Source organism: Pteropus medius, unplaced genomic scaffold (genome assembly GCF_902729225.1).
Source record: "Pteropus medius unplaced genomic scaffold, Ma_sr-lr_union100, whole genome shotgun sequence".
NCBI lineage: Eukaryota > Metazoa > Chordata > Mammalia > Chiroptera > Pteropodidae > Pteropus > Pteropus medius.
In genome coordinates, this window is record NW_024351730.1 from 9,212,322 (window position 1) to 9,224,925 (window position 12,604).

The window sequence follows — 12,604 nt, forward strand, 5'->3', positions numbered from 1 at the left end:
GTGGCCTGATGCAATCTGTAATTTGGATTTTTATCCAACAATTGCTTCTTTTAGGAAGCCCTTCTATGATTAATTCCAGCCCACAAAGTCTCTTCCTTTAAGTAGAGTGTGTGCATGTGTGTGCGCACATGTGCGCACGCACAGGTGCACGTGCACCTCTGGGTATGTGTGTGACTTGTCTTTTTCTCTTTTTACCCTTCTGTGTTATTTTCCATTTGCTTGTTCAGATATTTGCCTTTCCCATCCCCCTCATTGAGCTACAAAATCCTCCAGAACAAGGATTATATCTCCTTTTTCAATTGTATTCCATTTCAAAGCATCTAGCCAGAGATTAGGCATCAAAGAAGTGTTGAATCAGCACTCATGGATGAAGTGACTATAGGACAGAAAACTAGATGCCAGGATCTGGGGTCGTAGCCTTTCCTCCTGTCTCATACATTTTGCTCTGTGATTCCTATCCTGGGCTTCAATGGGAATCCATGAATCCTCTGAAATTGTAACAAAAGTTTAGTGAAATTGTGCTTGTGTGTGTATGCATGTGCACTTTTCTAGGGACAAAGTTTTTAGCAATCTTCAGATTCAAAGGGGTCCAAGATCCCCAAAGGCTGGAGGAATGAGTCCCCTCCATCCTCTTGGTGGTGGCGAATGGACAGTGCAAGGACTAGATGCTTATCCAGAACCAATCAAGGGTCTTCCTGACATGAGACATTTTACCATTAAAAGCCTTACAGTTGAGATGGAGTCAGGGAAGAAAGATTCTGAGTTGGCCAGAGATCAAAGGCTAATTTGGCTGGGAGACTCTGGGGTTTTAGTATGCATGGACCCCCCTCCACGGTTATCAGACATAACCCAAATGTCTAGTATGACTGGCATTGGCCTTCCCACTCTCCCCATCCCAAGCTTTTGCCTCCATTGGTTTTTCTCTGGCTGTATCTGTTAAGAATCCTGATAACAATGATTTCCTCAATATATATTTTGGATGTCACCTGCTGATGTGGAAGCAAATCCTTAGAAAGAAGAGGAATTTGAAGAAGTAGAGAAGAAAGGAAGATGCAGAACATAAAAATAGAATATAAAACTGGCCCCTAAATATATAACAGATGACAATATGTGGAGAGCTTTCTCTGTTGCTTAAAAGGAAAACAGTTCACTAATCTGGAAACAGAAAGAAGAGTGATTTTTAAGGGCATGTTTCAAATAAATTATCTTAGTTCATTAGTACCAATATTTCTAATGAACACTTAGAGCTGGTATATGAATCACTTCTCTGCTGACTTCATTAAGAAATCTATTGCGTGTGCAGTTCGAGCAGGATTACAGAGAAAGAAGGGAAAGATCTGTGATTTAGAAGGTGGGCAGCTCTTTTCTGATAGGTTTGAGTGTCCTCTAGCTTCGTGAAAATAGGGCTTCACAAGCTCAGCTGCAGAGGCAGCCTCTGGTTAAGAGATACAGACTTGGGTCCTTCACCGAGTGGCTGGCTCATAGGAAATGTATACTGGTGATTCACTCATTGCCATGGCAACCACTCGACTGCAGAGAAGTACATTTGTTCATTTTTACAATTATTCTATTATTTATACCGAGGTATCTTTGAGAGGATAATACATTTCTGGGGAGGAGCCAGAAAAAGCTGTCCCTGAGACAAAAAAATGCAATTAACCACAGGTGCCCTAAATTGGAAATGCATGTTTGCTAACCGCTAGCGGGACCGTCTCTCCCCACCCGCCTTGAGGGAGATCTTCAGTACCCGATGAGATTTTATGCTATTCATGAAATAGCAAAATTGGCAGGTCTCACTTATCAAACCCAGTTCCCAGCAACCTGCAGACATTTCTTCTTTGCCAGATTCTTTTTTTTTTTTTTTTGATTCAGGGTTTTCTCACAGTGCATGGTTCATTATATCTAATAACCTAGAATGTGTCACTACATGCAAAAGTAAGGTGGCTTTTAAAAAACTCACCTGAGGGAAAACTTCTTGTTTGACTCTGAAAACATAATACAAAATCTAGGCTTAAAAACGTAATGAATTTTGTTTTTCACAAATCTAGCAAAATAAATGAATAAATAAATAAATAAACACATAAGCAAGCAAATAAACAAATCCCAAGACCTTTAATATTTAATGTAGATAATTTGATATGCTTCTAATTTTTGCTGCTTCGATTTCAGCGATTTAGAGTACAAGGTGTAGGAATGGGGGCAGTTCTTGTGGCGAGATAGAGAGTGAGAGAAGGTTCCAATCAAGTGAGTAGATAAATATAGTGAAAGATAGTCCTTTAAGAGCATTGATTATTACATAATTGTACATAATATGTATACCTGCATATATAATAATTTAATATATAAAATGTATGTTTAATATATAAATTGTATGTAAAATGCATATGTTGCATATGAACTAACTTAAAAATCCAAAAATGGGAAATTGGTTTATTATAGCTTGTTCAAACAATACAATACCTCTAATCATTGGCTAATAAGAATGATGATGTGGGTAAAACTTGACATGGAATAATGCCTATGATATATTGAGTTTTTAAAAAATAAGTAAGAAAGAAAAAGAGTAGTTTAAAAACAATATGTATTTCATAATAAAATCTTTCTTTAAAAATCTTCTCTTTCTTTAACTATATATTTATAGAGAAAACAATTTAGTGGTTGAGTTGCTGAAGGTTTATCAGTCGTTATCTCTGGTGATGGGATTGTGTGCAATTTCTCTCTTTTTTTTTTTCGTAAAGACTGTGAGCAAAATAGCAATATAATTGTAGTTGTATTCTATGATTTATTATTCACCTATTATGTGTCAAACACTGTATCATGTGCTGTGGATTAAATGACAAATGAGAGATTTGGCTCCTTTTCTCATGGACCTTATGTTTTATGACTGGGTGTATCAGTCAGAGTTCTTTAGTTGAAAAAAAACAGAAATCATTTTGCTTAGTTTACGTGGAAATGTGATTTATTAGAGGATATTGGTCATTACTCAGAATTGTTAGAAGACATGGGAAACAGATTCAAGTCTAAGTTTTTATGAGCAAATGCCCCAAACCTTTCCACAGAACTGACCTTATAAGGCAGCTACCTTTGCCATTATTGCTGCTGCCAAATAGGAAATGAAAGGAACCTTCCTTTCTGCAGCTGGTGCTACTCCCCCAGCACCCAGGCTACTTTTGCATCAAGAACTTGTCCTTGTAACTCTGCTACTCTTGAAAGCTGGACACACAGGCTGCCATTTGCACTAGCAAAAATGGAATCCTGTGTGTAGACAGTCAGATGACTACCAGAGGCTGGGTCATGTTTGCATCCTAGTTGCCAAGGAACTGGAAATGTGGATTCTGAATTTTGGGTTCTGAATTTGTATGAATGACAATGGGGAAAATTTGCACATTGACAAGGCTGAATTGATAATGTGGGAATTTCCCTCATTAGAGAAAAGGTCTTTAAATGATGATAGTAGCTAGGAATTTGACAAAAGTGCTTGTAGGCCATAAAACTAAAATATCCAGGTTCATAATAGCTTCCATTATGGTTGGGTAAGGAAGCTTCATTATTTCATCATTTGATGACATCAAATGATGTCATCAGGTATCAACCACTTTCTTCCTTGTCGGATTTTTTTATGTGGAGAATATGATGGCCCCTAGGACCCACACACACTATCTTAGAATGATTAGCAGAAATAGAACATTTTCCCAGGCATGAAAGACTTTGGTCCAGTTTGGATTACGTAGTCCAGTTTGGATGCCCATGCCTGCAGAAATCATGTACCAGGGTCTGGGGGTACATCAACTCCACTCCCTAATACATCAAATAGGATCCCCACAGATAAAAGGTATATTCCAGCTCTACAACTTACTAGTCATATCATCTTGGACAAGTCACTTAATTCTCTGAACTTCCGTTTTCTCATCTATAAAATGAGAATAATAAAAAAGTCTACCTCATAAGGTTATTGTAAGGCTTAAGAGAATTCTTGTTCAGAAAAAAGTTGGTAATTAGTTTTTGCCATTAGAATTCTATTCTGTTTGTTAGAAGAAAGAAGAAATGACAGGCAGATGAAACTCACACATTTATATGTCACCCAAATCAGGCAATTGAAAATGCGAGTCAGAAATTTAAAAAGAGATCTTGGCTAGAGTCTCCTAAAGGCAGGAGTTCTCTCAATTATAGTGCTTGGAGAAGAGAGCGGAGCATATGACCTCTCAAGGAGAAAGTGTGGAGGGGGAGGAAGATGAGCAGGTGTGGAACACAGCTCCATAAGTGGAAGAAACATGCAACACTGATGTTTTCACATTGCGCTCCATTCTCTGGAAATGCAATCTGCCAGTGTTAAGCATGCTCATTTTTTTGTGTGTCGTATTCCTACCTTCTATCTAAATCTTTTCTTAAGATTCTTCTCAACTCTATACACTTAAAGAATTTTTAAAATACAACAGATCACTTGATCACATTAAAATGAAAGGTTTTAGTTTAAATAAAGCAAACTACAGATAAAGTTAACATATGGGCGACTATCTGGAAATAAATGCAATGTTTTAAACCGACAGCGATTAATATTTGAATTATGAGGAACTCCTAAAATGGAAAAAAGTAAAGGATGTGAATAGGAAACTAGAATCATCTTGTCACAGAGATACCCACAAAGAGGTCCATAATATAATCTATATAACAATATTCTTGCTCCCTCTGCCTCCTGATCAACTCTGGTACTGACCTTGAGTGTTGTGCCCTTCCTTGTGGGAACTGAGGTTTGGAGAAACATGGTGGAGTGAGAGACGTCCCTAGATCTCTCCCCTTGAAACAACAATAAGCTGAACATCTAAAACTCAACAAAAAAAATCCAAACTGTACACCAGATCTGCGCATAAGAGCTACCACAGGTCAGAACCCCAGGTGTAGGGCGGTGGACTGGGAGAAATAAAGAAACTGCCTCTCACAGCCTCTGGAGCTCTCTGTAGGGGGAGGGGAAGAGGAGAAGTGCGGCGGGTTCCCTAAACAGCCCTGTCTAGGAGGGTTGTGAGTTCCACTCAGCCTGTGGCAGGGGTCTGTAATTAGGGCAGAAAGCAGAGAAGCAGACGGCAGAGGAACAACAGTTGATTTTTATAGGCCACGGTTGCAAAACTGAGGCTGAGCTACAGCCCCCAACCCTCAACCCAGAGGGCCCTTCCCCCTATACCCTCTGAGACTGATCACTGCAGAGCCCCAGGGTAATCTGAGCAAATGCTACCGAAACTGTTGCTAATACTGACAGGGACTGAAACAGGGTAATGAGCGTGATTAAATATCTATGAGAAAATAAAAAGGCATTATTAAGGCTTTATATAAAGCAGGGATTCAAGAGGCTTGGATGCCACCTACTGGAAACCAAAAGAAAAGTGCCTTATTTGCAGCAGGCTAAAGAGATATCTTTATATAATAAATATTATTTCTGGAAAAAAAGCAGAATACATTTCCATTAATGCCCAGGCAGAGAAATAGTCCATTAAACACCATGAACAACCAAGGTGACAAGGCATCTCAGAAAGAAAGAGAAAAATCTCCAGAAAATAAGCTTACAGACATGGAAATATGTGACTTAAATGACAGAGAATTCAGGATGGTACTTCTGAAAAACTCAGTGAGTTCTGAAATGAGTCGTATCAACAATTTCAGGAACTGAAAAAACTAGATAAGCAGAGCAAGGAGATTGAAACCCTCAAAAAGAACAGAATAGATCTTCTGGAGATAAAAAAAGCAAGAGTTGAAAAATGAAATAGCAAGCTTGGGAAATAGAGTTGACAAATGGAGGAAAGGATCAGTGATATTGAAGACAGAAATCTAGAAATAAATCAGAAGGAAGAAGAGAGAAACTGAAGAATGAAAAATAATAAAAGAAAAATACAAGAACTAGCTGATACCATCAGGAGAGGAAACATAAGAATAATGGGCATTATTGAAGGCAAAGAAATGGAGCAGGGACTAGAAAGCATTTTCAGACAAATAGTTGAGAAGAATTTCTCAACTCTAAGGAATGAGCTGGAGCTTGGAATTCAAAAAGTCAGCAGAACACCCAATTATCTCAACCTAAAAAGGCCTTCACCAAGACACATTGTATTAAAATTATCAAAAATCAACAACAAGGACAGAATTCTCAGGGCAGCGAGGGAGAAGAAAATGATAACTTATAAAGGACTTCTCAGAGTAAATCTTATAAGCCAGAAGAGAATGGAATCAAATATTTAAACTATTAAGTGAAAAGAGCTACCAGTCTAGAATAATGTATCCAGCTAAGCTCTCCTTTAGATACGAAAGAGAAATTAAGACCTTTCCAGACATACAAAAATTGAGAGAATTCTTTACTATAAGGCCTGCACTATGAGAAATACTGAAAGAGGACAGCTCACCTAAAACAAAATGACAAAAAACAAAAAACAAAAAACCCACCATAATTACAGGTAAAGTGACTATCAAGCAAATAGAAGCAGAGGAATGCAACCCTTACTAAGAACAGGGCACTATAAGCTTAAATAATGAGAAGAGAATTGCTGTAACAAGATAGTAATGACTGTTCAGCATACATATAGACAAATTGAGATAACAGTGACTGAAAGAGGGAGGATTTAACCATCCAAATTCGCAAAGGGAAATGGAGATAAGGCAAGCGCAGAAGAAAATGACGACTTTATATATATAACTATCTTTTATATATTCGTAATGGTAACCACATACCAAAGATTCAGAACTGAAGTATATAACATAAAGCAAGAAGGACCAGAGGGAAAACCCACAAAAGCCAACCAAAATAAAGAAAACAAAAACACAAGGACAAGGAAGCAATGGAAACACTGAGCTACCAGAAAGCAAAAGATAAAATGGCTATAAGAAGACCTCATATTTCAATAATCACCTTAAATGTAAATGGACTGAACTCAATAAAAAGATACAGAGTTGCAGAATGGATCAAAAAACAAAACCCAACTATATACTTCCTCCAGGAGACACGTCTCAGCTCTAAAGACAAATATAGACTCAAAGTGAAAGAGTGAAAAATGATATTTCAAGCAAATGACATTCAGAGAAAAGCAGAAGTAGCAGTACTATCAGACAAAATAGACTTCAAAATAAAAAAGGTAAAGAAAGATATTGAGGGACACTTCATAGTGATAAAGGAAATCATGCGCCAAGAAGACATAACACTTATTAATATCTATGCTCCCAATCAGGGAGACCTGAAATATGTAAAGCAATTATTAACAGAACTAAAGGGAGAAACAGACCAAAACACTAATTGTAGTAGGGGACCTAAATACCCAATGTCAGATATGGACAGATCATCCAAACAGAAAATCAATAAGGAAATAACATCCTTAAATGACACATTAGACCAACTGGACATAATTGACATTTACAGAGTCTTTCATCTCCAAACAGCTGCTTATTCATTCTTCTCTAGTGCACATGGAATATTCTCAAGAATTGACCACATACCAGACACAGAGATAGTCTCTACAAATATAAGAGGGTTGAAATTATATGAACCATATTCTCTGATCATAATGCTCTGAAACTAGAGATCAACTGTAAAAAGAAACCAGGAATAACCACAAATATGTGGAGATTAAGCAACATGCTACTGAAGAATAATTGGGTCAGAGAAGAAATAAAAAGAGAGATCAAGAGACACATAGAAACAAATGATAATGATAGTACAACATATCAAAACTTTGGGACATGGCAAAAGCGGTCATAAGAGGAAAGTTCACATCATTACAGGCCTAACTCCAAAAACAAGAACGAGCCCAAATAAACGACCTAACGCTTCATCTTAAAAAGCTAGAAAAGGAAGAAAAAATGAAGCTTAAAGTCAACAGAAGGAAAGAAATAATCAAAATTAGAGTAGAAATAAATGAAATTGAAACAAAAAAATAGAAAAAATAAATACAACAAAAAAACTGGTTCTTTGAGAAGTTTAATAAAATTGACAAATCCCCGGCTAAACTCACTAAAGAAAAAAGAGAAAGGACACAAACAAAAAAATCAGGGATGAAAGAGGGGAAATTACTACTGATATCGCAGAAATACAAAGGATCATACAAGAATACTATGAAAAAGTATATAACACCAAATTTAATAACCTGGAACAAATGGACCAGTACTTAGAAATATACAACCTTCCTCGACTGAATCAAGAAGAAATGGAAAATCTAAATAGACCGATTAGCAGTATGGAAATTGAAATAATCATCAAAAACCTCCCCAAAAGTAAAAGTCCAGGACCCGATGGCTTCACAAGTGAATTCTATCAAACATTCAAAAAAGATTTAATACCTATTCTCCTTAAACTCTTCCAAAAAATTGAAAAGGAGGCAATACTTTCTAAATCATTTTATGAGGCCAGTATTAGTCTGATACCAAAACCTGGTAAGGATAACACAAAGAAGAGAAAACTACAGACCAATATCTCCCATAAATACAGATACAAAAATCTTAAATAAGATACTAACAAACTGAACACAGCAACATATTAAAACGATTATACACCACAATCAAGTGGGCTTCATCCCAGGGGTACAGGGATGGTTCCACATACGCAAATCGATTAATGTGATATACCACATAAACAAATTAAAAAATTAAGAATCATATGATCATATCAATAGATGCACAAAAAGCCTACAACAGGATATAGCATCCATTTATGATCAAAACACTTCACAAAATTGGTAAAGAAAGAAAATACCTTAACATAATAAAGGCCATATATGACAAAACCACAGCCAACATTATGCTTAATGGTGAAAAACTAAAAACCTTCCCTCTAAGATCAGGAACAAGGCAAGGCTGTCCAGTATCGCCACTGTTATTCAATGCAACATTGGAGTCCTAGCAAGTGCAATCAGACAAGAGAAAGATATAAAAGGCATCTAAATAGGACATGAAAAAGTCAAACTGTCACTATTTGTGAATGACATGATTCTCTATATAGAAAACACTAAAGACTCCATAAGAACACTAATAGAAACAATAAGCAAATACTGTAAAGTTTCTCGATACAAAACCAATGTTCAAAAATCCATAGTGTTCCTACACTCTAATAATGAAGTGTCAGAAAAAGAAGAGGAAAAAATAATTCCTTTTGCAATTGCAACAAAAAGAATAAAATACTTAGGAAATTGTTTAACGAAACATGTGAAGAACTTATATAATGAAAACTATAAGACCCTATTAAAAGAAACTGAAGAAGATACAGAGAAATGGAAAGATATTCTGTGTTCTTGGATTGGAAGAATCAACATAGTTAATATGACCATATTACTTTAAGCATTGTACAGATTTAATGCAATCTCCATCAAAATCCCATCGGAATTTTTTGAAAGAAATGGAATAAAACATCATCAGGTTTGTATGAAAGCATGAAAGACCCCGAATTGCCAAAGCCGTCCTGAGAAAAAAGAATGAGGCTAGAGGCATCACTTTGACTGACTTCAAATTATGCTACAAAGTAACAGTAATCAAAATGGCATGGTATTGGCAGAAAAACAGACACATGGACCAGTGGAACAGAATCGAGAGTCCTAGAGTAAACCCATATTTATATGGGCAAATAATTTTAAAAAAAAAAAGCCAAAAACATACAGTATAGAAAGGAAAATATCTTCAATAAATGGTGCTGGGAAAACTGGAAAGCAACCTGCTAAAGAATGAAAATTAGACTATTATCTATCACCACACACCAAAATTAACTCAAAATGGATTAAGGACCTGAATATAAGACCTGAAACAATAAAATGCATAGAAGAGAACATAGGAACTAAACTCAAGGATCTTGGACTTAAAGAGGAAATTATGAGTTTGATCTCAAAAGCAAGAGAAGTAAAAGCTAAAATAAACGAGTGGGACTACATCAAACTAAAAAGCTTCTGCTCAGTCTACGGCCATACCACCATGAACACACTCGATCTCATCTGATCCTGGAAGCTAAGCAGGATTGGACCTGGTTAGTACTTGGATGGGAGACTGCTGGGGACTGGGTGCTGTAGACTTAAAAATAAAAAGCTTCTGCTTTGCAAAAGAAATCATCAACAAGGTAAAGAGACAGCCATTGAATGGGAAAATATATCTGCAAGCAACAATTCCGATAAGGGCCTAATATCCAAAATATACAAAGAACTCATACGATTCAATAACAACAACAACAAAAAACAAACGATCCAATCAAAAAATGGGCACAGAACCTGAACAGACACTTCTCCATAGAGGCTATACAAATGGCCAACAAATATTTGAAAAGGCGCTCAACATCTCTAGCTATTAGGGAAATGCAAATCAAAACCACAATGAGATACCATCTTATATCTGTTTGAATGGCTATAATGAACAGTACAAGTATTAACAAATGTTGGAGAGGATGTGGAGAAAAAGGAACCCTCATACACTGCTGGTGGGACTGCAAATTGGTACAGCCACTATCGAAAACAGTATGGAGTTTCCTTAAAAAACTATGAATTGATCTACCATATGATCCAGCAATCTCTCTCCTGGGTATTTACCCCAAAGACTTGAAAACCCATATCAGAAAAGATATTTGCACACCGATGTTCATAGCAGCGTTATTCACAGTGGCCAGGATATGGAAACAACTGAAGTGGCTTACAATAGATGATTGGCTAAAGAAGCTGTGGTACATATATACAATGGAATATTATTCAGCTATAAGAAGAGATGAAATACTGCCATTTGCGACAACATGAATGGACCTCGAGATAATCATGCTAAGCTAAATAAGCCAGACAGAAAAAGTTAAAAATCACATGATATCACTTACATGTGGTATATAGACCTAAAAGCAACAAATGAACAGGACAAACAAACAGAGATTCATGAACGTGGACTATAGATTAGTGATTACCAGAGGGTAGGGAGTGAGGGAAGAGGAGGTAGGTAGATGGTTAAGGAGGTCAAATATAGGAGGTTAGGGGGAGGGTGAAGTGGGTAAAGGGGATCAAATATATGTAGCTGAAAGAAACTGGATGTTGGGTGGTAAACACAAAATGGAATATACAGATGTCAAATTATAATGTACACCTGAAAATTATATAAACTTAATTTTTAAAAAGTTATTAAAAAAAGAATATATGAGTTCTTGTTGATCTATATAAGTAATTGAATAAATAAAAGGGAAAGAAGAGGGGAAAAAAGAATATTCTTAGAATTGATGTTATAATTGCACAAACTTGTAGGCAACCTAAATATTCATCAGTAATATTATAGATACTGTAGAATATTAATAAATAAAAGCTGTGAACTAGATGTACAAACAGCAACATGAATAGATACTAAAAATATAGTGTTGAGTAAGAAACAAAATGAGATCTCTGAGTCAATATCTCTTCTTGGTAAATTAGAAATCCAAATTTACATAAAATAACAGTATGAATTAAGCAAGAATATAAGCATGTTTAAACACAAATATATGGCTCTTGGGCAAGAAGAATGGGAGAGAGAATTGAAAAATAATTTGTAAAGCTTTCTTTTCCTTTCCATTATCTCTTCAAAGAGAGAGGGTATATATGAGAATTTGTCAAATCTCCACTAATTCAAACGCTGAAAACTTAGGTGAAGTTTTTTGTTTTATTGTTTTTTGGTGTTTTTTTTGTTTGTTTTTTGATTTTTGTTTTTGCTTCAAAATAGTTTTATATGCATGTCTGTGAAACCTAGAAATTCTCTCGCATCTCATATTCAATAAATTAATATATCCCTTTGTCTATTCCTTCAAATTATACCTGGAATCTACCTACTTCTTTCTGCATCCACTGCTACTACCTTATTCTAATTCATCATCTCTTCTTGCCATAACTAATGCAATGGTATCTCAACAAATATTTCTGCCTTGCCATCCCCCACTTCAGCTCTCTACCCCCAATCACATCGCTAAGCAGAGGCCAGAGTGATTTTTAAAATACCTAGTTCAGATCATGTCACTGTTCAACTGAAAACCCACCAATGGTTTCCCATCTAACAGAATAAAACCCTTGCATAGATAGGTCTAAAAAGCTCTACAAGATCTGGCACTAACATCACCCAAGCACACCTTTAAGACCTCAATTCTGCACATGGTTCCATAGTGTAGTGGTTAGCACATCTGCTTTACATACAGAAGGTCCTGGGTTCATGCCCCAGTGGAGCCACAGACCATGATCTATGGCCATACAACCCTGAATGTGCCTGATCTCCTCTGATCTTGATAGCTAAGCAGGGTTGGGCCTGGTTAGTATTTGGATGGGAGACCACCTAGGAAGACCAGGCGGTGTAGGCATTAAATAATAATAATAAAAAAAAAAATTTAAAAATGACCTCAAATTTTATCTCAGGGCCCTTGCAGTTGCCATTTTCTCTGTCTGGATCCCAAATTCCTGTTCAAGATCATCATCAGAGAGGCTTCCCCTGACCCCCCTCTCTAAAATAGCGAATTCTCTTTTCTTCTTCAATTTTATCCCTGTTTTATTTTTCTTCATGGCATTTATCACCACCTAACAGAATATTTGTTTTCAGATACCCTTACCCCACTAGAAAGCAAGCGCCTTGGGAATAGGATGTCTTTTGATGTCCTTCTCAATTTCAGTGC

General features: G+C 36.4%; 2 pseudogenes; both read left to right on the forward strand.

Moving 5' to 3' along the window:
- The first annotated feature begins 9,906 nt into the window (after positions 1 to 9,906).
- LOC120588623 (uncharacterized) lies at positions 9,907 to 10,022 on the forward strand (annotated as a pseudogene).
- Positions 10,023 to 12,176: 2,154 nt separating this feature from the next.
- Positions 12,177 to 12,295, forward strand: LOC120588578 (uncharacterized; annotated as a pseudogene).
- The last annotated feature ends 309 nt before the right edge of the window (positions 12,296 to 12,604 follow it).